The 26,873-nt window shown below is 35.4% G+C and overlaps 1 long non-coding RNA gene across 1 annotated transcript; it reads right to left on the minus strand.

Annotated features, from left to right (window-relative positions):
* Window positions 1-9,180: 9,180 nt before the first annotated feature.
* On the minus strand, window positions 9,181-24,119 carry LOC147655567 (uncharacterized). The gene is made up of 2 exons (XR_015279706.1): window positions 23,767-24,119; window positions 9,181-12,331 (listed from the first exon to the last, which is right to left on the minus strand). It is a non-coding gene; the product is annotated as an uncharacterized LOC147655567 (long non-coding RNA).
* Window positions 24,120-26,873: the final 2,754 nt, after the last annotated feature.

The raw sequence follows: 26,873 nt of genomic DNA on the forward strand, positions 1-26,873 counted from the left end.
GCAGAAATTAATGGTTTAGAAGAATGTCTAAATATATCTTGATGTTGCAGAAGCAGCTTTTTGGTATTTAGATTATAATGAAATAAAGCATGGTATCCTTAATAGTGTCATTTTTTCCAATGTCTTTCTGACTGTAAATTTGCAGACAAAGAGGATATATATGGTTAAATTCTCTGGGTAGGTAGAAAGAAGCTGATGTGCCCATACTAATGACACACACAAACTCTAGTTTCACATTTATGTGATTGAACCATACCGCTGTTTTCTACCTACATTTTACATAACATGGTCAATCTTAAATATTCCTTGTCACTTTCACTGTAGATAAAACAACTTCAGAGCAAATTTGAATCAACTAGAGATAGTTACAGATACAAGGAGGATAGTATAGAGCTAAAGCAAAAGACTGAGAAAATCTTTTCTCAGTAGATTTAAATACAAATGTAGATTTAAATACAATTACATCAGAACTCAACTCAGTGAATATCCCACCTGCCATTGTTGATCAAGGTCATTGTTCTTGCAGATTAGATAGAGATTATTAGGAGAGCTATTTCAAAATCGGTCAGTCTTATTAAAATATTAAAAGCTGAAGATAAGATTCCACTAACTGGAAGTCAAAAGGGAAATAGTTTTAGAGAAGTGTAAGTATTTAATATTCTAAGAACATATAAGAAAAATAGAGCGGCAAGAACACAACACAGAACAAAACACACAATAGATTATCCATTTAACTTCTACTTAGATCTGATATATCTCAACCATTTTGTTTTAAAACCATGAATTAAAGTCAAGCAAAATAAATTGCTGTATTTATTCTGTTGCCATTATCTGCAAATCAATATCTTTCCACTGCAAAGTAGTGAAAACATCAAATTCCCTTGATTCTACCATGACCAGAAAGCAGTCTCGGCTTACATCAGTGTTTGTCAGTCCATCAAATGTTATCATGCATTGCTCCTGAACCTAAACAAACCTGAGGTTGAACTCAGCACTAAGAAGAAATTTTCTCCATCATATTGTCTAAATAAGAAGCTGTACAATCTGCTTCTTGTGAGACTTTTAATCTTTAAAAAACACGCCTACGTGTTCAAGACAGATTTGTATGTTTCCAAATATTGTTTTATCCGCAAGAACAACTTTCAAGATCTATGTCCAAAGATCTATATCCAAAGAATGGATAACTGTTTTGAGATCTTCTATTTGTTTCTGTCAGTTCTGTGGCTTTTATGAGCTTCTGTGGTACTGCATCTGAAGAAGGGACAGTAGACTGGAAACAATATTTTACTGACTTCTGACCCTGGCTTTTTATAGGGCCTGATGAGATGGAAAGCTGTTGAACTGGAACTAGGAATGCTCATGTTTTCCTGCAAGTGTTTTTACCAAGGTAGAAGGATCAGTGCAGCCATTCAAATAATCTTACGAGTATCACATAAGGTTTGCATGCTATTCTAGATGGGGAGAAAGACACTCATGAGTGGTAGAAAAGGCTCCATCTGGTTTTGCTCAAAAGATTCTCAGTCAAGTAGTGAATTTCATTTTAATGGTGGAAAGATATTTCCTCCAAGCAAATTACTGGATGACATAATGGTTATGAAAAGCAACTCTTCTGGAAAGTGTAGGATGTCATATGAGTAATAAAAAATCCCAATCTGATCTGCTGCAGCATTAGGCATATTATCATCACAAAGAGTGTAGTTATTCTTAGTGTGGTGGAAACTACAGGAAACCTTAATCTCTTTAAGCAGATTTATGGGGCTTCAGCAAATTTGTGTAATGCATAATTTCCTGGAAGAGAATAACTAAAAATGTAATTGTTTTGCTAATTTTTTTTCCAATAGTCCACTTCAGTTTTGGTATTTCTGATTTTCTGCTGAATAATAAAATACTGTTTAATGACTGCAGGAGAAATATAAAGCATTGTTTTGGGTAAACACAAAATAAACTCTTTTCCTTTTCTAAAATTCATTTGAACTAGCTATATTTGATAAACATTTTTTTTTTTTCAGTAACTGCAAACAGTCAAAATCAAGTACCCATTTCATATTCAAGTGAAATATTTCTTATGTGACTTGTGGGATATTGGCACATTGGCTGTTGCAACATTATTTAATATTGACTACATTCGAGTGAATAATTTACTAAGAATATAGTATTCCTCTGAGGTAGTTTCTTGCCCTTCTGCAACATGTCCATATCCCTGTTGTTCAGATTTATTTTTCATCTGAATACATTTTAATATATCCATATGCAATTGTGCACCTTCACTTTGAATTAGTCATTGAAAGCTGACCTGCAGATACTCTTGAAGACTCTAAGAGACCAGTCTTAAAGCTTTGATGTGTTCATTACGTGGTCATGGGAGCACTTACCTGCTAGCTGATCAATAACTTTGTCTCCTATTTTCCCACTAATCCAGCTTCAGAAAACTCAGCTTTCTAATTAAATGTAGAATAACCCTTTCTCATTTTTGCCATTGGTTTATTATGAATTCAATGGGCCAAGAGTTTGTGAAGCATTCAAAGGACCAAATTCAAGTACTTAGATTCATAGACTTAACCTGCCTTTTCATAAGATGGGCCAACCCATCTCATGGGAAAAACCCAGTAGGTGTTTAAAATATATCCCTAGATTTAAAATATACAAATTGAGCCACTGATTTAGAGTAAGAACATCTCTGTTTTTCCTGTTTCTCATGATGGAGTTAAAACAATTTTCTCTCAAAAGCACCTGTTTCTTCCACCAAATTTAATACAACCCTAGACTTCCATTCTGTGCACTAAAAAAGCTAAAATATTGGGGTAAGCCAGGAGAACTGATGAAATTGGAAATCACTCAATAGTTGGAAATTCAGAAGTAAGTATCAGAAAAAGAATATGAAAAAAAAAATCAGTGATCTGAGAAATACTCTGTATTCTCAACAATAATCTTCTTGTTTTCCTAGTTTAAATAATTTTGGTAAAAGATGAAGGAATTTTATAAAAAGCATTCCTTGCTTAAATAGTGTTTTTTAGCCAGAAACAAAACCCTGGGACAATGTCAAGCCAGCATTCACTGAGTGGAAAATTGTTCATCTCAATTCTCTTTGCCATTGAAACAGAATAGACTTGCAGCCATCTATGGGAGGAAAGGAATACTTTTTTTCATAGATAGAAATCCTCTTTTCATAGAGTGAGAGAACGCTCTATAAAAGAAGTGATGCTACCAGAGGTCAAGCAAAGTGTGATATGAACAACTACTGCTTTTATTACTATTCTAAATTATGCTTCCATAGTGCTAACAGAAAGTTTTCTTGACTCATAGTGTTTTATTGCATCTGTCAGTCCTTCCTTTGAGTCGTAAGACACTGCAACTATATTCTTTAAAGGTATAAAAAATATTTAGACTATTTAAATCTTTAAAAAAAAAATCATCTCTAAATATGTGTTTTAATAGTGTTAGTCTTTGACTCCACCAGCTTTCAATATGCATTTATTTTGCACGTTCCACTCGGTGTTTTACAAGCTGCATTCTTATTCATACCTTTGGACTGAGAGTGTATGATTTAGACACCATAAATCCTTTCTGCACTTCCCTGATGAGTCAGTAGGCTTATTTTCTGCCAAGTGACCATTTGCTTTAAGCACAAACAAAATGGAATAGCTCTTTAATGAAATAAATGTTGACAAAAACAAAACAACCCCAAAATACCAAAGAAACTCAAACAAAAACCCAAAAACCAAACCAAACAAATTAAAAAAAACACAAAAAACCCCAAACCAAACTAAAACAACAACAACAAACTCCAAAAAACTCCCAAAACAAACAAATAAACAAACAAAAAAAATTTAAATCATTTGCTTACTAGATGAGGACAGACACTTTCTCAAGGCTTATTTAAAGAAGGAATTAACCTCCATTGCTTCAAAAAAGACAAGCCCCAGTTATACTGGTTTCTAAGAAACTTCCCCTCTCAAAGTGAACCTAGAGACAGAGAATGGCCCTTCCTTCCAGAGACAATTGTGTCAAAGGTCTCACTCAATGTCATCCCTCCCAGTTTTGACTATTCAGACTTGAAGCATCTTTAGGCAACATCTTTTACTCGAGCCAAATCTCCAAAAGGGAATGTCAATATCTCCAAGTTACCAAAACAGCACATTTCTGGGCAGGCTTTGGGTCCCTCCTTAGCAAGTCACCTGGATGTCTATTTTATTGAGTTTGGCAGTAAACTTTATGGAAGCATGGAAGAAAACAGATCTTTCATCCAGTCAAATTCCATTGCAAAACTTATTTCTGTTGGTTATCTTTATTTAATTTACTCTAACATTAAATAACTCATACATTTTCTTATATTTATTCAGAAATACCAACAGTATTTCTGTTTTGAACCAAACTTGAATATTTTTAATTCCACTGAATATAGTAATGACTATCTTATGTTTTCATATGAAGCTTTGTTTCAATTAAACCTCCTGAGATGTGAAACGAATTGTGGAATTTAGTACATACGATTTCACTAAAGGCAAAAATCTTTTTTGCTATGGTCCGTCTCAAATATATGAGGAAAAAAAATTGAGGTGTCTATCTGAAGATGCAAAGGGTGCAGTATAATCTGAGGAAGTCCTTCCTTTTAAATCAATGGTAGGTTTTCAGTATTTTTTCAACTCCAATAGACGTTTTCAGCTTTACTGTTTATTTATAATGACAAAGACAGGTAAATAAAGGATAAGAAGATATAATTGGTGAATTTATAGCCAGTGAAAACTAGCATACACTGTATAAGGTTTAGGAAGTTATTTGGTATTTATGAAGTCACAGTTTTCTATGAATCTAGAAATTCAATAATTATTGCTGTCACTTTGCTATTTCTATGCAATTTGCTTTAATTTAAAGTAATTTGAGGTCTTTTGTTTGCATTTAGAAAGTGATAGATGTTTACTAGCTATTCTTCTGGCTTTATGATATTGGATATTTTATTAAAAATCCATATGAATTTTTCATTTTATATAGTTTAAATATTTTAAAAAATGATTTCTTATCAGTTTATATCTTCACAATTTTCTTATTTCACCTATATTTATACTATTTTACATTGAATTATATTAGACTGTATTTTTCCCTATTCTTAGTTATTTCTTAAGAAAGAGCACAATTGGGAATCACTACTGAGACAACCTGCTCTTTGATTTTCTAGCTATAAGGGTCTTTCAAATACTTAGTTGGGTGGATTCTTCATTCACAGAATGATTCTACTCCTGCTTTCTTCCAGGCCTTGATTGTGGAATCTAACAGGGCTTCTCAGCTTTGGGGTCTACAACCATATTGTCTTATCCCCACAGAAGGATGAGGTTTGGGCTGACATTCCAAAGTTAGGCCTACACTCTGGGATGCACTTCAGCTTTTCTTTTTCAACTGGTGAATGACAAGCAATTTTTTTCACAATTTTCCTTCTTAACTGCATAAGTCAACTGCATTTTTTAAAGTGATGTATAAGTAACTTCCTCAGAAAGCTGTGAAAAAGCTATGAGTCATTTTCTTTTGGAGCAACACTTCTTAGAAAGACAAGTACCTTCATGCCACTGCAGGAAGGAAAAAACTGAATTCTAACTTTAAAACTTAGACATGAAGGGCAAGATGTTCACACAATTAGTGAGGTGTGCTTCATTGATGGCTTTGATATAAGAAGGCTTATAAAACTATCAAAAAATATTCAAAGAGTATTTTTTACAACAAATTTACTAAACCACATATCATGTATTAGGTTTAGTAGGCATTCTACACCTCAGTTATCAAAGGAACTATATATAAACTTAAAATAAAGCGCTCGTGGCATATAGGAAACTGATTTGACTCCAAAATAAACTTATGAAAGAAAAGATATAAAATATTTTGAAATATAATTTTGTAAGGGAGAAATTAAATATTGAGCTGATTCATTGACAAGACATATATGTTCATGAAGGTGTTTACTGCCATTTTATAATTAGGTATGCAAAAAATGTGTGGTAATAAACCTATAATTAAATCATTCTAAAATTCTAGCTAACCAGCTAAGAAGCTAACTGAAATAATGTAAACCAAAATTCCAACAATTATTTAATCTATTTGAAAAGCTGAGTAGGTAAATGAGGGCAGGAGATAGATCAGTTTGTCAGCTCTAGTTTCTGCTCTGGCACTCTGAGATCTAATGTCATCTTGAGCAGTTCTCTGAGGTTGAAATGACAAAAAAAAAAATCAGTAAGTCCACCTCTCTAAACAGCCACAGATCGATTCAGCCAAATATTCAGGCAAGTCATCCAGTAATTCTACTCCTACTTGATTAGTTTATGAACAGGAATAAAGAAATATCTGCATGCCACTGTAATACAGAGATCAGTTATGTTTCCTGAAACATTATTTGATTGAATATTCAGAGACATCTTAGAAAACATATTTACTTTGCTACAGGTACATTCTCTTTTTATAAAGAGAATATATCCTCTTTTTATTCTCTTTTTATTAAGATTTTAATTTTTATAAAAACTGAGTAATTTACTTTATTTTCTGTCTTAAAGAATAGCTTGTAAAGACTATTTTAAAAATTGAGTCATCATTAAATTTTTGTATCAAAAATAGTGTCACATCTCCATTTCAATCCATTAGATGAATTCTCATCCTAAAATCTTATGCAGCTTCTAGATATCAGCAAGCAACCTAAAAGAAGCATTAGAAAGTAATTATAGCAATCTGAAACAATTGCATGCTGTGTGTACTTTAAAACTGGAATAAATAAACATTCACACTACCTTTCCACAAAACTCAAGAGTGAATAAGAAACAGTATGTTTAAAAAAACCTAAAAATTAATTATGTATCAATGTATGAATGTCTTGAATGTATGTAGATGCTGAAAAAGGAAAAACAAGTTTCTGATTTCTGTTACTAACGTCCCTGCTTGTATATGTGTTTTTTTTTAGTGGGGAAGGAAGATGTGGAAAATAAATATATAGCTATTATTTCTATAATGCTACATAGAGGAAACAATCAAAATTATATTTTCTCTTCCATGCTCACCATATAAATTTGTATTTGTGCTCTTGTACCCAAAGAAGACAAATAAAAAAATTCAGGTATACAGTGATTTTGTGATGAGTTCCTATGAAAAAAACAACAGTATTATAAAAAAATCTAAATTTTGAGAAACATATATCTATAAAAATTGACCAAAATAAAGTGAAAATTTAGAGGGAAAATTTTCCCTTGTAAATCGTTCTGGTTTTAAATATTTTCACAGCTCCCAGCACTGAGAACTGAATCTTTTATCCTTCTCATGCAGTACATTTCTCTGTGAGGCTCATATCTTTTCCAAAAATTTATGATACTAACAAGAGGCATATTTCATTATCTATTCTGAGACAGTTTTGGACTCTGCAACATGTGTTGGATATTAAAAAGAATTTCTAAATGGGGCAGAGGGAAGCTTAGAAAGGGATTTGATCAAAACCTCTTTAACATTTCAAGTTGTATTTTCTGAGTGGTGTGAAGAACTGAATGGTGTGAAAAACATAGTGAAATCAATGAAAAATTTTCCATGATCTTCCTTGAAACTGTTGAGTTCATTCACTGAATCAGGGTTAGTAATCCTGGAAAGGACAAGGCCATCTTCAGAGGTAATCCAGGTGCCTCAGCCTATTCCATTGCATATTGATTGGATAGTCACAAGTAAAAGCTATCGGACAATGGCTAAGTGTCTCGATGGATACTGCTGGTAAGTGCCGACCCTCAAGGGTCCGTATTGAGAACAGTGCTCTGTAATGTCTTCATCAGAAACATAAAAAAGTGACTGAGTGCATACTCAGCAAGTTTGCAGACAACACCAAGCGGAGAAGTGAAGTTGACACTCCTGAAGAATAGGACAAACTTAATTAGTGGGGCCATGGCACAAGGGGCTGCACCTGCATCAGGGCAACCTGCATTATCAATACAGACTCTGGAATGAAAGGATTCAGAGCAGCCTCGCTGAGAAGGCCCTGGGGCAGACAGTGGATGAGAGGCTGTATGTGACTCTCTACAATGTGTACTTGTGACTCAGGAGGAGACTCGAGGAGACTCGAGGAGAGGAGACTCGAGGAGAGGAGAGGAGAATTTTCAGTACTTTACAGGGGCCTACAAGAAACAGTCATGTTGTACAGGACTAGAGATAGTGGTTTTAAACTGAGTGGGCATCAAATTAAGTTAGATATAAGAAAGACTTATTTTATGATGAGGATAGTGAAACAATGGAACAGGTTGCTCAGAGAGATGGTGGATATCCCAATGCTGGAAACATTCAAGGTCAAGTTGAATGGGATTCTGAGCAACCTGATCTATTTGAAGATGTCCCTGCTCATTGCCAGAGGGTTGGATAACCTTGAATAACCTTCAAGGGGTCCCTTCCAAATCAAACTCTTTCATGACTCCATGATTCTGTATAAGAGGTGTATCTTCTGAATGAAAAGAAAATATTTCCAGTGGTATAATTTTCATCTACATATTATTTACTTACATACTTACTATTTCTGCTGAGCATCATTTGCTTCTCTCTTTATCTTTAAAAGCATGAAAGTATTATAAAATCAAATTTATTCATTTCTCAGATTTATGTCCCTAGTTTATGGGTATGTAATAGAGCAGGGGAGAATTCCAAAACATTTCTACTGGCAGACTTTGATACTGATTTTTGTAATGGAGGAAAGTCAAATTGAAACACTGGGAGTCAGTTCTGATAATTAACAGTTTGAGCTTTAATTTTAGTATAGCAAAATTTTCTAAATCTGTTGGAGCTTATATGAAGATTACTGGGTTTGGAAAATGGATCGCATATTATAAAAAACCTTCAGACATTCTGAATTTCTTTCTTTTCCTTTGGATTCTTGTCAATGTAATAGTTTACAATTCCGTTGGATCAAGAAAATACCAAAACTAGAAATTCAAAAACTGCTCTGATATTTCAATCCTTTTGGGAATAGCAAACTTTGAAAAGGTTATGATTTTCTAGAGATTATTCAGTCAGGTCTTTTAATTTCTCCTATCTATTGTGGTAACTAATTGATAATATTATGAGGTCCTGATCTGGCAAAACACCTAAATTTGTGATTAAATGTAAACAGTTCAGTTGAAAACATTATTGCTTTCTAGAAAAATAAGTTGCATTATTAAAAAGAAATACACATTGTAAACTAGCTAGGGAGACATCTCAGCAAATTTTTACTTCACAAAGACATTAGTCCCTTTCATAAAGTCATATAAATCTCTCCAGAAAATGCTGCTTGGCTCTATTTCTACAATTACTTTTGCCTTTCTCTTCACAAAACAAGACATAGAATGATTTCATGTATATTTGCATGAACATCTCAACAGAGAAAACCAGAGTCCATTGAGGACAATGCTGTCCATTGTTTACCTGCTTTAGACAAATTCACAAAGTATTGCTAAACTGAAGAGAAAGTGATTAATTTTTACTTTGAATGACCAACTTTCCCAGGAAATTCCAGCATAAAAAAGGTCTCATTTAGGCAGAGAGAGGGAAAGAAATGGACATGGATAAAGGATAAAGAATGTATCCCTCTGTCAGAGTTTGCTTCCACTACCTGCTGATTTGACTAATGACAGTTGCATAATTATCATTCACATGTGTTTGGTAATGTACTTTGTTTGGACTGCCAGTTGTCTTGATGGAGTAGACTCAATGGTGTTATTCAAGACCATAAGCTCCCTATGTGGAACATTCATGCCTTCATTTTTAAGGTATTTTGTAGGTTTTTTATTTTCCCTCTGAAGTTTCCACTACTTTAAACCATAAATACACCAATAGTATCAAGCTTTTTTTCAGTGCAGAAGCACCTCTTTGCACATATCAATTCAAGTGTTCAAGAAAGCATAATTGCTAGATTTACATTCAAATTATTTTACCAGTGCTTTTTAAAGAAAGAGATAATAAGAACCAACTTACTTCACCATGGCTCTAATCCAAAGCTCAGTGAATAGATACAATTATGCCTTGGTCTATCAACAAAGATACTATATTTACTGATACGGCACTCTCTATCAGTTAAGATTTATTTCTGAACACAACATTTTAATACTAAAGCATAAATGCACTCTTAGTGATGACTGAATAATTCCTTTGTGTAATTTTATAATGTTTTCACTCTCCCATGAGGGAAAATTTCCCATATTTCTAATATTTCAGGTTAACCTGAAGTCACATTTAAATTCTTCACTCACTGTCCCATCAATATTCTTACCAGGGGATCTTAGAAATACAGTTTTAACATTGAGCTATCCAATTAGAGTTCCTCAGGAAGCATTTTGACAGCGTAACAAAAAAGCTCTAACATGCTTTCACCTTTCTGTGTTCCAGCCTACATTACCTGATTAGAAAAAAATTAGCTAAAATGTTCCAAGGAAATAGAAGAGCATATTTGTCATGAACATATAATTCAAAACTAATTCTGGCTTTTTAGAACAAAAAAAAATTTGTTGGGTTTTTGGACTAACACAGTGTTAGCAAATTAGAATCAAAATAGGAAAAAAAATCATAAAGTAAAAGATCCTTTAAAAGTTGTTTTCTTCAGTATCCAAAAAGTAATATAAGATACAGATACATAATAGGGTATCAGTATTATTCACCTATGAAATACAGATGAGTTTATTAAAGATGCTGTTAGTGTTGTCTAACAACTAAGGATCTTTATACAAGCTCAGGTACTGAACAAATCTAATCCGATTGGTTCTGAACATTTTGTCTAAAGTAACTTTAAAAATTCTTTAAAAATACTAAGTTTAAATTTTGCAAAATGTTTGTCTGTCATATATTGAAAACATTCTTATCAATATTAAAATTAATGCAGAAGGGATATATAGACATATTCAGAGGTTCGTTTCTGATCATAATTTTCTTCTCTCTGTAGATTCTCACCCTCATCACTATAATGCAATTGCTTTCCAGTAGAACTTTAAGCACTCTGATAACATCTGTCATATATAGTTCCTGTCCTCTCCCTAGGGAGTGTGTTTAGAGCACTGAGGCATTTTGTTAGAGTTTGATTTGAAGGAATTTATTTTTCACACATTTTTCACACCTACTACTTAGGTGTGTAGACAGTCTGACAGAGAGTCTTTATTTCATGAAATGATGTGTATTTAGTAGTTTACTAGATAAATATGAAATATGCTTTATTAAGTATTTTTATCTATTTTAGGGTAGTTGAACTGTAGCTGTTACAGAAGTCAATTGCTCAGCAATTCAGCAATATAAGAAATGGCTGCAAGTCTATAAGAAGGCTGCATGTTTCATAGCACCTTTGGCATTTTTACAAAGCAGAAGAGTGATTATAATATAATTCCAGTCCTTTGACACTTCATTCACTATAGTTCAAGTTGATTAGCTTTTCTGCCTGGGTTACTGGTTTCCCTCCAACTTTTATGATATTACTAGTGATGCCATCTGTTCCAGGTATTTTTCCTCTTAAAGGTTTCACAACTTTCTCTATCTTCTTTTTGAGGGCATAAGATAAGATCTTTTTTTTCATGTTTCTTTATGTCATAGGAGGTGGTGAAACTTGTCATGTTTGTCTCTATGCATTCTTGTAGAGCTGCTGGTAAAGCTCATCTGCTCTCTGCAGGATGCTATCTCTCCCTCTGTAATTACTCTTTCATCACTGTCTGAGAGGGACATCTGGTGTCAATTATCTGTTTTCTTCTCATCTTGCTACAGCTGTTTCTTTTAAGAGTATTTTAAATCTTTTCTATGCTGCATCATATATTTGAATTCTTTGTGATCTTCCATTTTCAAGGTCATGTAGAACTTGTAGTTGCAAGCTATCATTCTTTCTCTCTTTCAACTCCATTTCTTTCATCATGAGTGTTCTATAAGCATTTGCACTACTAAACTGAGCATGATGAACCACCATCCTGATATCCAAAGGTACAGTAATAATGAGATTTCTTTTTCAAAGAAATTCCTTGACAACACTTTTCCCCCAGTACAGTATGATACTTAATTTCATTATTTTCTTGATGTTTTTCTAGTTTCATTGACTTTAGTAGCAGTGCTTATATAATGTAGAAGATAACAAGGTTGAAGTCTTGAGTCTGAAATCTTCAGATAAAATACACTGAGAGCGTACATGGAACCAGGTTCTAGCAGATTGTCCCTCAGACATCCATTAGCAGAACTGGTACTAGGAGACCAGATACCTGTCCTCTATACCAGGTCACAATGTACCCTTCATGTTCTGGGTAGGGTGCTAATCTTCTGCCAAATAATGCTGATGTATTTTATCCAAGTCCAAAACTCTCTTATGCAAAGTTGCCAGGAAATTCAGACAAAGCTGGTGAGAGAAAAAGCCAAAGTGAAAGTATTTTTAAGATCTCATTAAAACAGGGGTTTGGATCTTGCATAAAAGTCTGCTTATCTTCAGTGGGTCAGAAATTTACAAAGAAGAGATATTAGGCATTCAGCTGTTCCAAGCTACATGTGTGGTTTCAGGACAATTAGTATTTCAAAATAAAAAGGAATCCAAGCCTCTCCCTTAGACAGATTATTATCTCCCTTTTGTCTTTTCTATCCAAATGAGTAAGCTTAATATTATTGCTTTAGTTTGGTGGTTTTTTGGTGGTTTTTTACTTCTTTTTCTTCTGACTTACATAGTGCCAAGGACATAGGCTGCTCACATTTCCTTTGTTTGGTTGAGGTACTATATAATTGCACTGCGGAATACGCCAGGGCAAAGAAAAAAAGATTTATTTATTTGTTTGTCTGTTTGGGAAGAATATGTATTTATTTATTTGTTTGTTTGTTTATTTATTTATTTATTTATTTATTTCAGGTAAGGACCATTTGCAGTCTTTTGTGGACTAGAGGAGAAGGATTAATAGCTGAGTCTCTGGTCATGAGAAGCAATGCTGTGGTGACCAGTGAGCAGCTTGAATAAATATACTTATTTTCCACAATCAGCCTTGTGTTGGGAGAAGTAAAGATGCTTAGATGTCTCAAACCTATTAGTTTTTGTTTTGTGGTTTACAGTGTTATTTTAACTGAAGTTTGGTTCTTATTTGCAGGGTCCTATTTGCATTTTAGATCCAGGAAACAGACTTTTAAGATGTGTTAATTTTGGCTGGGGTAGACATAATTCTTTTTCATAGTAGCTGGTATAGTAGCATGTTCTGGAAACAGAGTTGGTAACAGAGAGATGTTCTTTTTACAGAGGGGCAGTGTTTACAGTGACTTGAGGCCTTTTCTGCCTCTGACACCACAGCAGCAGAGAAAAAACTGTGTGTGCTCTGTGTGCACAAGTAGTTGAGAGGGAACACAGAACACTCCAAATGACCTAAGGAATGTTCCATATCATATGACATTGTCTTCAGCAAATAAAAGGGGAAGAGTGAGAAAGATGTGATGGCATGTGACTTTGTTACGCCTAATGGACCCCTGAGTTTCTAGGGATGGCAGAAAACTTTGCTGCCTGTGGGAAGTGGTGAATGAATTCCTTGTTTCACCCTGCTTGCATGTGCAGCTTTTGCCTTCCCCATTAAAAGGGGTCTTTATCTCAACCCCCAAGTTTTCTCACTTTTACTCTTCTGATTCTCTCTCCGATTCCATTGGTGGGGGAGTGAGTGAGCAGCTGCATGGGGCTGGGTTGTCACCTGGAGTTAAACTAGAACACAAGAGAAATTGATTAATTCTCAAAAAGTTGAGTGTCCCTATGTGAGAACCCAAAACTCTGACAACAAGATGGTTTCACCTTCACTTCAGAGAAACTGAAAAGAGCTGGATTTAACTGAGACTTTTATTAACATATGATAATCATAGTTTTATTATGTTAATGTTGAAATCAAGAGGATTATTTTGAAAAATTGATTTATGAAACATTTAAAATTTCAAGAAATGGCCTCATTCAGGGGATGAGGAAATCCTTTTTCTGCATTTTAGAATTAATATACCACTTGGCTCATGTATATTTTGAAATATACTTCTGAACAAACACTCTAGTTTTCTTTCATTATTGTTGTGTACTTGAACACTTGTACATGAAGTCATGCACTAAGAAGTAAATTTGCTCCAAATTTCAGATGTCTACTGCTTTACGTGACACATGATTCAGTGAAATCCGTTCTCTCTGTTAAACAGCAACATGAGTATTAAAATTTTTTGCCTCAGATTTTACTGGCAATCACTGTTCCCATGCCTCTAAATCTCTAGTAATAGAAGAAGAGCAGTTTCAAGATAATCTGAGAAATCTGAATGCACACAAGTCCATGGGACTTGACAAGATGAATCTCAGGGTCTGAGGAAAATTGACAGATGTAATCATTACGCTATTCTATCGTATTTGAAAAGTTGTGGCAGCCAGGTGAAGTCCCTGGTGACTGGGAGAAAAGAGAATATTACAACCACTATCAAAAAAGGTAATAAGAAAGACCCTGAGAACTACCAGATTTATTTCTGTGCATGGCAAGATTATCCCAGAAGTTATGATAAAGCACATAGAACACAGGGACAAGGGACTAGAATAAACTCACATGGCTTTACCAAGGCCAAATTCTGTCTGACTAATCTAACAATGGCCTTCCAAGATGGAGTGACTGCATCAGGGAATAAGTGAAGAGGTTCAGTTATCATCTACCTAATCTTCTGTAAGATCTTTGATACAGATCCACATGACATTTTTACTTCTAAATAGGAGACACATGGATTAGATGGATGAACTGTTAGATGGATAAGGAATTGGCTGGAATGAACACATTCAAAGAGTTACTGTCAATTTCTCAGTGTGCAAGTGGAAATCAAGTAGTATCCTTCAAGGGTCTATATTGGAATGAATATTATATAAAATCTTCATCAATGGCATTTTTAGTAAATTTCAAAGCATCCTTAGCAAGTTTGCAAATGATACTATGTTAGGCTGCTGCACCTGAGTCAAGGCCATCCCCAGTATCAGCTCAGATCAGGGGTTGGGAACATACTGGTAGAGAAGGATAAGTTTGTTATAGTCACAAATTCACGCTAACTTCATACCAAAACCTGTTTTTTGACAAAAGCTTTGATAATTATTTAAGCAGTGGAAAATACTCATTTGTGAAAGAGGCTTCACAGACCTTCATTGGTCAGTGCACACTCAACCATTCTTTGTGCCCAGTGGGGTCTTTGAATCACAAACAAAACACAGAAAAAGCTGAACTCCCTCCTCTTATTAGGCGATACACCTTAAGCTTGAAGTAGTCTCATATGCAGGCCCAAGCTACATCTAATCAAATATTAAGATATGTTAATCTTAATAAACATATTTACCTTCTATTGTCTCAGCCTCCTCTAGAGCTGTGGGTCACAGTGACCATCTTCATTTCACAAATGTGTAATTTGGACACAGAAAGAGATGAACACATTCATTAAAAAAACCCCAAAAAAACAGCAACAGAACCGGAAAGCCTGGTCTCTTGAAACCTAAGTGAATGCTTGCCAAAATCCAGGTTTCTGAGTGACTTTTGCAGGTTCATGCCCATAGCAATACTTGTGATAGAATATATAACATATAAACAATAGGTATGAAATTAAAACTAGAAAGGGTGTTCAGTTCTTCTAAGAAAGAGAAATGAAATTTCCCTATTACATAAAGTGGATGTCAGGATGTATTTCTTATGAGTTTTATGGAAATAAAACAGGTAAAAATATAGAAGAGATACAAAAATAAGCTATTTCTATCATTTCTAAGCAACACTGTAATAGACAGGGGCTTTTAAAATCAAAATCATCCAAAGTCCAAGATCCTTTTTAGCTGCTGTGCACTGTAACCTCAGGCAACTAGGATGTTATAAAACTTAATTTCTATTTAAAGAGCTAAACTGGAGTCTCCTGTGCCACCTCCCAGTTCAGCTGCTTTAAAAATGAGGATATTATACAAAAGCTGGGGAAGGTCTGCAGAAACACTGAAGCTCTGCAAAGAGAGACCTAAATTTCCCATTACAGAGTGAACTCTGGAAGTACATGGAAAGAAACCTACAAAGACCAAATTTTTCTCACCCTTTTGGCAGAATTTGTCATTAGGGTAGTGAGTGGGTCACAGCTAGCAAATCAGGCCAGCTAACTTGGGTCAGCAATATTTTTATTCAAAGGTTAATTAATTTCTCAGATAAACGTTTTAGAAAGATTTTATCATAGCACTTGCCATACAGATGTGAGATTGGTGAAGGCAAAACCTCTGAAGTAATTTTATAGCATTTCAAAAATCTGAAAAATTAAGCTAGTGTTCACTACATGAAAGAGTTGTTTTTTTTGAAACATAACTTGCTTTGAGACTTTCCATCCCAGCCACCATTCCCAGCCTGGTCTGACCACTGAAGAATGACAAATGTACAACTGAGCTGTGGGAAGAAAAGAAAAAAGAGCTGGGAGTATGATGGCTGACAAAATGGTTTGTGTACAGAAAGTGCAAAAGCATGGAATTGCTGGGACAGCTTTCTTGAGATATAATTGAGGTGATAACTGAAATGATGCAGAGCAACCATTTGATGAGTAGGCCTGTTGTTCTTTTTAAAGCTAATTTTTTTTAGAGAATGAATTGAAAATAGTAGGCAAGGTCAGAACAAAGATCTATGTCTTTGTAGCCCATTTGGACACAGTATTTGGAACACTTCTATTGGAAAGGATGGGCTGCTTCTCTTGTATTGGGAGCAAAGGTTTGAGAAGAGAATGAGGAAAAGAGAATACAATGGGAAAAGTGAGCTATGAGACCCCAATCAACATTTGATTTGTCTAAAACATATAAATAAAGCAGCCTAGAACAAGGAAATAAACTGTGTTTTATATCTGTTTTCTAGTGTGTCAGCCAGGTGTTGGGACACTGACATTCATCCCTGCCCTTGCTACTCTCATTGTCTATTCAGGGATGGTAGGAGCAGCTCCATATTTAAGGAGAGCAAAAGTGCTAGACAAGAAAATGGGAGGTCACATATCTATACAGCTTTCTTCTGTTACAAGGTCTGTGTAATTTATAAGTCACATAAAACCTTCACAAAGGCTCCTAGCATGTTAGAAGTATTTTTTTTTTGGTCAGGAATGTAACTTTAGTAATGTAAGTTAATAAACACTTCTCAATCTGTCTCCTTTTGACTGAATAGAATCAATAAGATTTCACAGTAGCAGATTTCACCATGTTCAAAGGCATTGAAAAGGATGTTAGACCAGCTCTTTAATGTTATATTACTGCTCTGTTTTCCTACCTGTGGTGCAAATCCTCATAACACAGAGGTAGCTTACAGTACCAGCAAATGTGATGCAGAGTTAGGCAATTTGATTAGATCAAAATTGTTCCAAGCTGGTTATCATCCTTAATGAGAATTATTGAACAGATACAGATAATAGCTTGCTATACCACACTACAAGATTTGCAGTTTTTGGTTTCCTTTCAGTAAAGTTTCAGTATTTTTTCCTATGGAAACATTATTTACAGATTTCCAAGCTAAAAAATATAGGTGATTTACACATATTAAAAGCATGAGAAATGTGTATTAGAGTACTCACTAAATGGGGATTATTTTTTTCCATGTGTAGTTACTTTTCATGTATTAGTATTTCTTCAGGTTACAGTTACATGCAATTATGCCCCTTCTTAAAAGAAGCCTTTTTTCATCCCATTATATAGTGAGGTCATACTTCTTTTACAATGCTCCATCACCAGTGCTCACCAAGTAGCAGAAAGTCTCTATGATGTAAAGTTACTGCTTCATGTCACTCTGAATTATCTCACAGTGGGTGATAGACATATGCACATGAACAGAAACCTCACAGAGGAAAATCTTTTCATTGCACCTCAATGGCCTCCCAGCCTCCATCAGTCTACAAAGCAAAATTCCTGTTTGATTATGAACTCAGCTCTCTACAGGACAGGGCATATTTCAGCACTGTCACATAGTGGTTTAACTGCGTTGTTTTCAGAAGTACTTTCACTTTCAATATGTATTACAGGAATGGTTTTTTTTGGCCTGCAGTACAAATGGCATTCTTTACTTTTAATTAGTCACCTGCAAATACATCCAGTTTTGAGAGGTGAATGTTATCTATTTTCAAACGAGTCTTTCTAATTCAGTTCAAATAATTAATCCTTGATTTTAAATAAACTCTATTGATCAACTTCATAAATGTTCTTTTGTAGAGCAAAATGTTCTTTTTTTTTTATTAAATTAGATCTTTGGAGTAAATGAGATGGCATCCAAACACTTTTCAATCTGTCGATCTAATTTTTCACTTGTCATCCTCTCTTTGTCATCCATTTTTATATTCAGATAAACTATTGGTTTGTGTTTTCCTAAATATCATATAAATGAGCATAGATTAAGTAAGATATTTGATTTAAGTTTTTTGAAAAGCCTTTTAAAAAAGCAGACCTGTAGGCATGAGAAAAAGAAGGGGAAAAATGTATTCAGAATCAATTGAAAGCTGGTTTCTTGGTTTACTTCATAAAAGATCTTTTATAAGTTGTTCCTTTTCAAATTATCAGAGGTATTAATGCAGCTATTTTCAGTTTTCTGAATTTCTATTTCTTCATAACAATAACAAAATCATTTTGATCACATAGAGCAATAATCATCTCTAATACCCTTCCCCCAATCCCAAAGCACGTAAATTTTTGGCCAAAACTAGTAACTTCGACTCCTTTAGAAATCAGTGAAGTGATAACAGAAGCTCTGGGTCTGATTCAGCCCACTTTGCTTGGAAAACCATCTTTTGGCAGGATGAATTTCTTTAAGGAGGACGCCTTTCTCATTCTGCGTAGAATCCCAGAATATGAGAGGCTAATTTGTATGTCTCAAACACGTATAGCCAGATAACTGTGGAGTCAACCAAAGACTGTTTTAAATAACAGACAAGAATTGTTAGTAATAAGAAAGGATTGTTAATATTAACATGAGAAAGAACAAGGCTGGAGAAGGAGGGAGTCATACAGAGAGGGCAGCACTATTCTGAGACAAATATCCTTGTTCTAGTCCACAGAGGGACAACAGAAAAAAGACAGTAGAAGTGTAGGAATGAGGCCAAGAAGTAGGAGCAGACTGTAGGGGAATATCTAAACCACCCAAGAATCCCAAACCCCTCTTACTTGTTTCCAGAATGGTCTGAAAGAACAGACTTCACACGATAACTAGCTTTCATAGAAAGCAAGAAAACCTATCTTCCAGGCAGAGAAATCTACTCATGAAAATATACCCCACTGAGCCTGGGTGGTGGCCCCAGGACCCTGCTCATCCCATCAGTGAGACTGATGCAGCTGGATCCATGCTGAAGTCAGGATTAACATCCAATCAGCTGGATTGACACTGAAACCAGGACTGGGGATCTCTTTTTCTCTCTCTTTTTCTCTCCTTCTTTCTCTCTTTCTCTCTCCCTCTTTAGTTCATCTTTTCCTTTATGTCTTCCCTTTCACCATACCCTTTTATCCAAAACCCACTGCTGTGTGTTTATATATGTGGCAGGGACAAACACCAATTTACATGCCAAGTGTTCAATTTACTAAAAAACTTTCTGATTGTTTTTGGACCCTCTGACTTTTATCCTTCTTTTCAGCCACAAGTATTTATGAGTCTTAGGTGTTTCCTTCTCCTTAAGAATGGGACATCACACTCCACATAATTGATCTTTGAATTCATTTGGCTAAAGGTAGGTGGAATGAATTTTGCCTACATTCACTGAAAATAAAGGTTACGGTATCCTTAGATTTGCTGTGCAACACCTGGGTGTAACACACAGCCCAGTTTTATGTGACACAGCTATGTGACCTTCATTTAGCCTTTCTGAAGAGTAGTACTGAGTTGCAAGAGTTTCACAGAATCACAGAATAGGTCAGGTTGGAAGGCACCAGTGGGTCGTCTGGTCCAACCTCCCTGCCTAATGATTCTGGTCATCCCAGAACAGAGGAGTGTGTCCACGCAGTACTTGAATATCTCCAGGGAGGGAGACTCCATAACATTTCTGGGCAACCTATTCCAGTGCTCAGTCAGCTGCACAGGAATGAAGTTCTTCCTCATGTTCAGGTGGAACTTCCTATTCATCAGTTTCTGGCCATTACCTCTTGTCCTATTGCTGGGTACCACTGAGAAGAACCTGGATCCATCCTCTTGCCACCCACCCTTCAGCTATTAGGGGGATGTTCGTAGATGAAAGCCACGCAAGATGAGAAATGTAAAAGCAAAGATGGACATGAAACAGTTGAGATAGTGATATTTGTGCTCTAAAAGGCTTGTGATCTGGAGAAAAAAACATTGGCATGGTAATTCATTAAAAATGAGAAACGAAAGAAACAGAACTGAAAATCTTGATTAAACAAGATTAGGTCCAGCTCCAAAAAGATCCCAAAGAGAGTCAGATGGCACCATCCTCCTGAGATTTCCAATCACAAAGACAATTTCATACTTGCAAGAGTTCCAACCTGTGTGCTCGTGAAAAAAATCTGTCTCAAAGAAATTGAACTGGCAACCACTGGAGAAGCAAGACTGGCTTCCCATGTGAGTACAATTTTACAACACTGATTTGCAAACAGCTGTTTCCTATGAAAAAATGGAAGATTGGAGGTTAAATTAAAGCACTGCCTTGTCCAGCAGGAGACTTAAGGATCAGTCAGGAGACTTGGTATCTTTTGTCCTTAATTTTGTTCTTAACAGATTTACAAAATTTATCCCAGCATGGAAATGACTGAACAGAAAAGGAACATTAGGAGAAGAAAACATAGATTCAGGAAAAAGCTTGAAGAAGATGGAACAGCTGAGAACTGTTGTCAGCATCCATACCTGCTGGAAGGTGCCCACAGATCTGTTAAGAATTGCACAGCTGATCTGCTAAGAGAAATGAGTAGAAGAGAGAGACAGAGCTAGTCCCACAGTCTGAGGGATCCCCAGAGACATTTGAATTTTTTTCAATGCCTCTGCCACAGTCCTGGCTGCATGCAAGTGATTTTCCTTTCCAGTGCTGTTTATCTTCTCACACTTTGCCTTTTTCTTGCCTTCATAGCCCAAAAGGCATTTAGATGTAAGGTTTGTACCCCACTGTGTTTTGGCAGTGCATAGCACAGTGCTGTTTCAATACAATAAGTGACTGACATACTAATTTTTACATAGCATAAAATGCTACTGTAAACTTACATAAAGTTATGGTTGGCTCTGGAAAGTTCTAAGTCCAATAGAAATTAAAAAGAAAATTCCTGCCAGTTTCCTAAGAGACATAAAATAGCTGTGGATTTTAGACATACAACAGTGATCTACCCAGTCTTTTCCTTATTAAGAATGTTTAAGCCTGAATCTGATTATTTATTTTTACTTTCATCTTTACTGGTTGTTTTATATGTTCTCTTTTGTGTGTAAGCTCTCAAAAATCTCAAGTCTTTGAGCAGCTTTACTACTGGAATATTAATGCAGGAATGCAAGAATACATTCAACTGACTAAACAGAAAGAAATTAATTTATTACTGAGTTTTGACATCTGAAAACAGACTGAATAGAGAGAGAATGAAAAGATGCTACAGGGTTTTGATTAATCTCCATAGTTCATTATGTGTGGGGATGGGTTTGGAGGGGCCTGTTTTGGGTGGGTGTGGTTTGGGGGTTTTGTTAGTTTGTTTTTAATAATAGTCCTACTGGAATTCCCACAAGAAAATCCAAATGCATATTTGGTTTACAGCCAGAAGATGTAATAGTCCTGATTAAATTTTTACATCACTTTTATGCTAGTAGAATTCCAAATTACTTAAACAGAGTTAGTTACTGCATGCAGTGGAAAGCAGACTCAAGTTCAAGATATATTCTGTTGCTTGACTGAAGACTGCATTAGCAATGAAAATTATTAAAAAGAACTTCTGTGCAGTGCGTTACCTATACAGTCCATTCCCATGTATATATCTTAAGTTACATTTTAAATCTTCTTCAAGTCTTCCTGTAGCTATTTCCTACCACACACACTTTTAATAAAAATATTAAATGCTTTCTGTGCTGCAGCTTATTTTTGCTGCACTATTGTATTCCATTGAGAACATATTTTCCTTTGATATTTTTTCTTTCTTAATGTGGAATATCACCTAATACAAATACATGGCCTGATGCTGTTTCACACAAATGGATAAAAATATTGTAAGGAAACTTAAGACATCCACAAGGAACTGCAACACATGACATCACATCTTTGGAATTCTTAAACACTGGCTAGATGCCAGGTGAAATACTCTAGTTATCACAAATAGTACTAAATAGTTAAATGTGGTGACTGAAAATCCAAAGTGAATTTTATTCTTAATGAAAATTTTATCAGCCTTGGGAGACTCATTATCAATTTTTTTATGGTCAAAATATAGTCACTTGTCATTACTTTGGACAAGACAGCACTGAACTGCATTCACTTAAGTGAATTTTTACTCATAACCATGTAATCATGAACAGAAGATGTTGTTGAAGTCAGAGGGAGTTAATTGTAACACAACTTCAATTTGATTCACACATGAGAAAAGAATTTTTAACCAAGAGAAAGCAGACCTCATACTAGAATTGAAGGCCCTTGGTGGATCTTGGAGCCAGGAAAAAAACATACATAAATCTATTTTTTGTCTTCTTAAATGGCACTACAGTTCTGAGCACAGAAGCAAACTGGTATATTAGATATATCATTCGTTTCCTCCATCAAAATAAATCTACAGCAACTTGGGTTCAACAAAGTTTCTCACATGGATAAAACCATAGAAACTAGAAGGGAGTTGGGCCCTTTCAAATATGTAATTGGCAACAGGAAATTAATAAATTTAGAAATGTTACTTGTATATGAATTGTGATATCACAGTGGTTCAGGAAAATCATCTGATCTTTTTAATGGTATTTGAAATTTGGCACCTGTAAAAGATTGCAAAGGCATAATAAGGGAATTTGCCATACAATATTTAATTCCCTCACAAGTTTACATTGAAAATCTGGGATAATAGAACCTTGGAAAGCCCATGGAACTAAAATATAATCCAAATTAAGACCACTTGGGATTTCTGAACCCATCAGCCAGAAACTATCTTTCTTTTTAGCTGGACACCAGCATCCTAGTTACCTACCCAGAAATTCCAACCCAGGGAATGCATATAGGCCATACCCTTTTGAATGCTAGCTCTGTTGCACTTTAATTTGTCAAAGTCTTTTCTATTTACCCTGATCATTCCTGTCAAATAAGTATTTTATAGTGCTTGTGGAAATAAACAAACTGTCTTTGAGAATGTCACTTTTGAAAGTATAACTTTTACCTCTTTAACAGTGTACTTTTTGCCAGAAGATTCCAGATTCCGAAAGTATGAGCTACGAGATTTTAATCACAATCAGTCATAATTTTTTTCTCATGAACAGCATTAGGACCATTTCAGTTTTAATAAACTATTACTTGCCCAAACAGTACTGGAAAGCTGTTCTAAAACCTCACTGTTGTGATGATTAGAAGCTTATTTCTGACTTGCTGTGTACTTGTTTATAGCCTTTTTATCTTCCTTGTGTCATTCATCCTTTGTTTTTCTTCTTTCCCATTTTGGAATGGAGACCTGTCCTCTTAATGTAATATCAGCTGCTATACACAGATATATATATTAATGTAAAGGTTTTGTCATGGGGTGGCTTTACTTTTCAGATAGCTTTGGGAGCTAAAGAAGTTGAAACTGCTGGTGGCTGGTGGGAGTCTTTCCTCCTGACCAATTATTAGTCATTTATAAGAATTGACAGCAGTTTTGACCATTAAAAAGTAAGATCAACTTGTGAGCCCTACCTTAAGATGTAAAGCCAGGGCTCTCTTGTTCTCTTTGTTTCCTGGCTGTGAAAGGTAACAGAGCTCCAGCTGCCGCCCGTTCCCTGTCCAGCCCATGCGGCCCGGGCAGGGGCTGGGCTGGGCCCAGCAGCTCCCGGCCAGGAGATGGGGCCTGCGGGGCTTGCCCCGGGCTCTGGCTGGGCCAGGCCGGTCTCTGGCTCGGCTGCAGTTTTTGCTGTGACTGAATTCACCAGAGACTGCCGAGTAAAGAAAGGAAAAAAAGCTCCTGACCTGTGTCAGGCTGAAACAGTGACCACACTCTTCAGAGCAGCCATGAAGAATCTTCCATTGCAGACAGCTCCAGCTGCTGCTCCAGCAGAGATCACAGAACCATCTACAAAGCCTGGGCAAGATTTTAACCTTTTCATTACCCAGATGAGACTTGCAGATTAATCATTTTTTTCAGAGAAAGAAAGAAAAAGAAAGTAATCCACGTGTAAAGAGACTTTATAAACTACCAGAGACAGTAATGAAAAGAATTAAGCTTCAGAAGAGGTAGAGAATAAGGAGATGCTTTATAAGCTGAAATATTTTTCTGTTAAAGCTATGGAGATGGACAATAAGGTCTTGAAAAAACTCCTTTAATTCATGACAGAGTATATAGGGAGGAATAGAGTATTCAAAGTGTAGATTTTGAGTAAAAAGTAGAGTAATTGTGATACAGTGAAGTGCTGGAACAGAGTGAAGCGAAGATTTGAAGCCTTGGGAGGCAATGAGAAAACTGTTTCCAGAGAGGCTCACAGAGACAGATGAAGAGAACTTTTGCCTTTGAATAACTCATCCTTGAAATGACATCCCTGGACTCATGGCCCATAACACACCTCAGAGTGATGTGAAATGGGAGGAGTGAGCTCTGATGACAGATTTCCGGGCAGCTGACATCAGGAAAATAAGAAACTATAACAGAAATAGTTTTCTTGTGAGAAACTCCATAGATTAGCAGAAAGAGGCTTCTGTTTCTCTACAAAGACTGATGAAAAGACTCTAGCAAGATTTGGGACCGTTTTAAACACCAAAGTTCCAAAATTTTTTGTCTCTATGTTGCCATGTAAACAAAAGAATGGTAGGTAGTAGGGGATAAAAAAGGTTTTCTGGAAGTTTATTCTGGTGTTCTTATTCTCGTAGTTTGTTAATAAACTTTCTTTATTCCTTTTAAGTTTTAAGCCTGTTTTGCTCTTGTTCTAATCCATATCTCACAGCAAGAAATAAGTAATTTTTTTAGTTACCGGTTTAAAACCACGACAGGTTTATATTTAATATTATATATTACTATATCTATATTTTTATTTGTTTTAAAATTATTTATAATTCTTTTATTATATTTAATTTCTGATGTTAAAATTTATAACAAAAAAATATTGGTATTAGTCAGTAAACATATGTCCTTGCACAAAAAATCAAATTATATGATACATATGATATTATATGATAGCTTTGAAAGCACCTATTCTTACTGTATACAGATTTCTTTCTCCATAATAATGATACCTTAAAAATCAGAGAAAGAAACACTCCTATTTTTGTACAAGACCATCAATGAAAACTTTAAAACATACTGCATCATGAGTAATACCAGTACTGGTCACCTGCAGCCAAACCTTTATCTATTTTATAATTCATGAAAAAATGGAGATTTCTCTGCTCTGATTTATATAATTTACTCAGTGTCCCAGCTTAGGTGGTGTGGTGTGACTGCCAGAGTGGCTACTGGATGATTGACACGGAAGTTTCTTTAACACTCTGTGAGGGACTGACATGTTGATGGTAAATGACAAAGAACAATTGGCCATTTGCAGAGATAGCCTGGGCTGGGGGCAGGTTAAAACCTCGGGGTTTTAAAAGGGGAGGAGGAGAGGTTTTGAGTATGTGATGGCAAAATATCTGATCTGCATAAGGCAGGGGGAGTGAACGCCCACCACCAGAGACTACAAGCTGGGTTTAGAAACAGATAGGTGGGTCTTGAAAGCACAGTGATTTTTTTCATGATGATACTCCCTTACACAGCTGGCTCAGTTGTGAAACTCCACTCTGGGCAGATACTGAGACATCCACATGGAGGCCTGAGGGTGTTATTCCCTTCTGAGGGGGCATAACTGTTTCAACTATGTTGATGTGAGAGGCAGATGTCATGTCATTAAAACATGTAATGAACCATCCAAAACCAACACTGAGTTTTGGGGCCTTCCACAGGAGAACTCTGCATGACTCTACACGGTTGCAAGTGTAAAACTTCACCCCGGGGGAGTTACCTGCATGTTCCCATTTTAACCTAAGTATATATTAACACACTCAACTTTGTGTTTTCTGGGCTTTTCCCCACTCCCAAGACTATGACCACCACTTTGACTGAAGGACATCTGAAAAAAAGCAAGTCTTGTTACGAGATCCACAGATGGTGTTATCTTTCTACTCTTACCCTTTGTTTTTCTTTCTTCTCCTTATACATTTCCTTCAGTGTTATTCTTTATGCCTTTACATTGCTATATTACATATATATTTATATATATAGTAACAATAACCAAAACACCAATCATTCAGGTTCATTTCACTCTAACCTGTCCCAATGGATCTATTAACAAGAACTTGAGTTACCCTCACCCTCAGGGGCAGGTCATAATATACTCTTGTCCCCTTTCTGGTTATTAGATAACTTGGATGTTAGATGTTTGGTATGGCATCTGATATTATGATGCAATGTTGGAACTATGAACTTTATGACATAATGTTTGAATTAACACTTAAAAATGAATCATTGAATGCTGAGGTACAACATTTCCTACTGAATCTTAGTACTCATTTTGAAAAATCAATTTAAAAGCTAATGAAGAGGTGGAGGGATGACATTTAAACACATATTATATTTAAACCTTGAATCAAATGCATGTTGAATCAGTGATCTTATTTAATAACATTTGTATCCTTTTTGTTCCTGTTCGATGTTGATATTTAACCTAAAATTTTGTAGATCAATGCTTCTTAACTTCAAACTTAAAGATAATAAATAGCAAGATAACTGACCAAGGGAAGTTAAATTTAAATAAATTAGATGCAACGTACTAATTATTAAT

Source organism: Cyanistes caeruleus, chromosome 1, assembly GCF_971803275.1.
Source record: "Cyanistes caeruleus chromosome 1, bCyaCae1.hap1.1, whole genome shotgun sequence".
NCBI classification, from domain to species: domain Eukaryota; kingdom Metazoa; phylum Chordata; class Aves; order Passeriformes; family Paridae; genus Cyanistes; species Cyanistes caeruleus.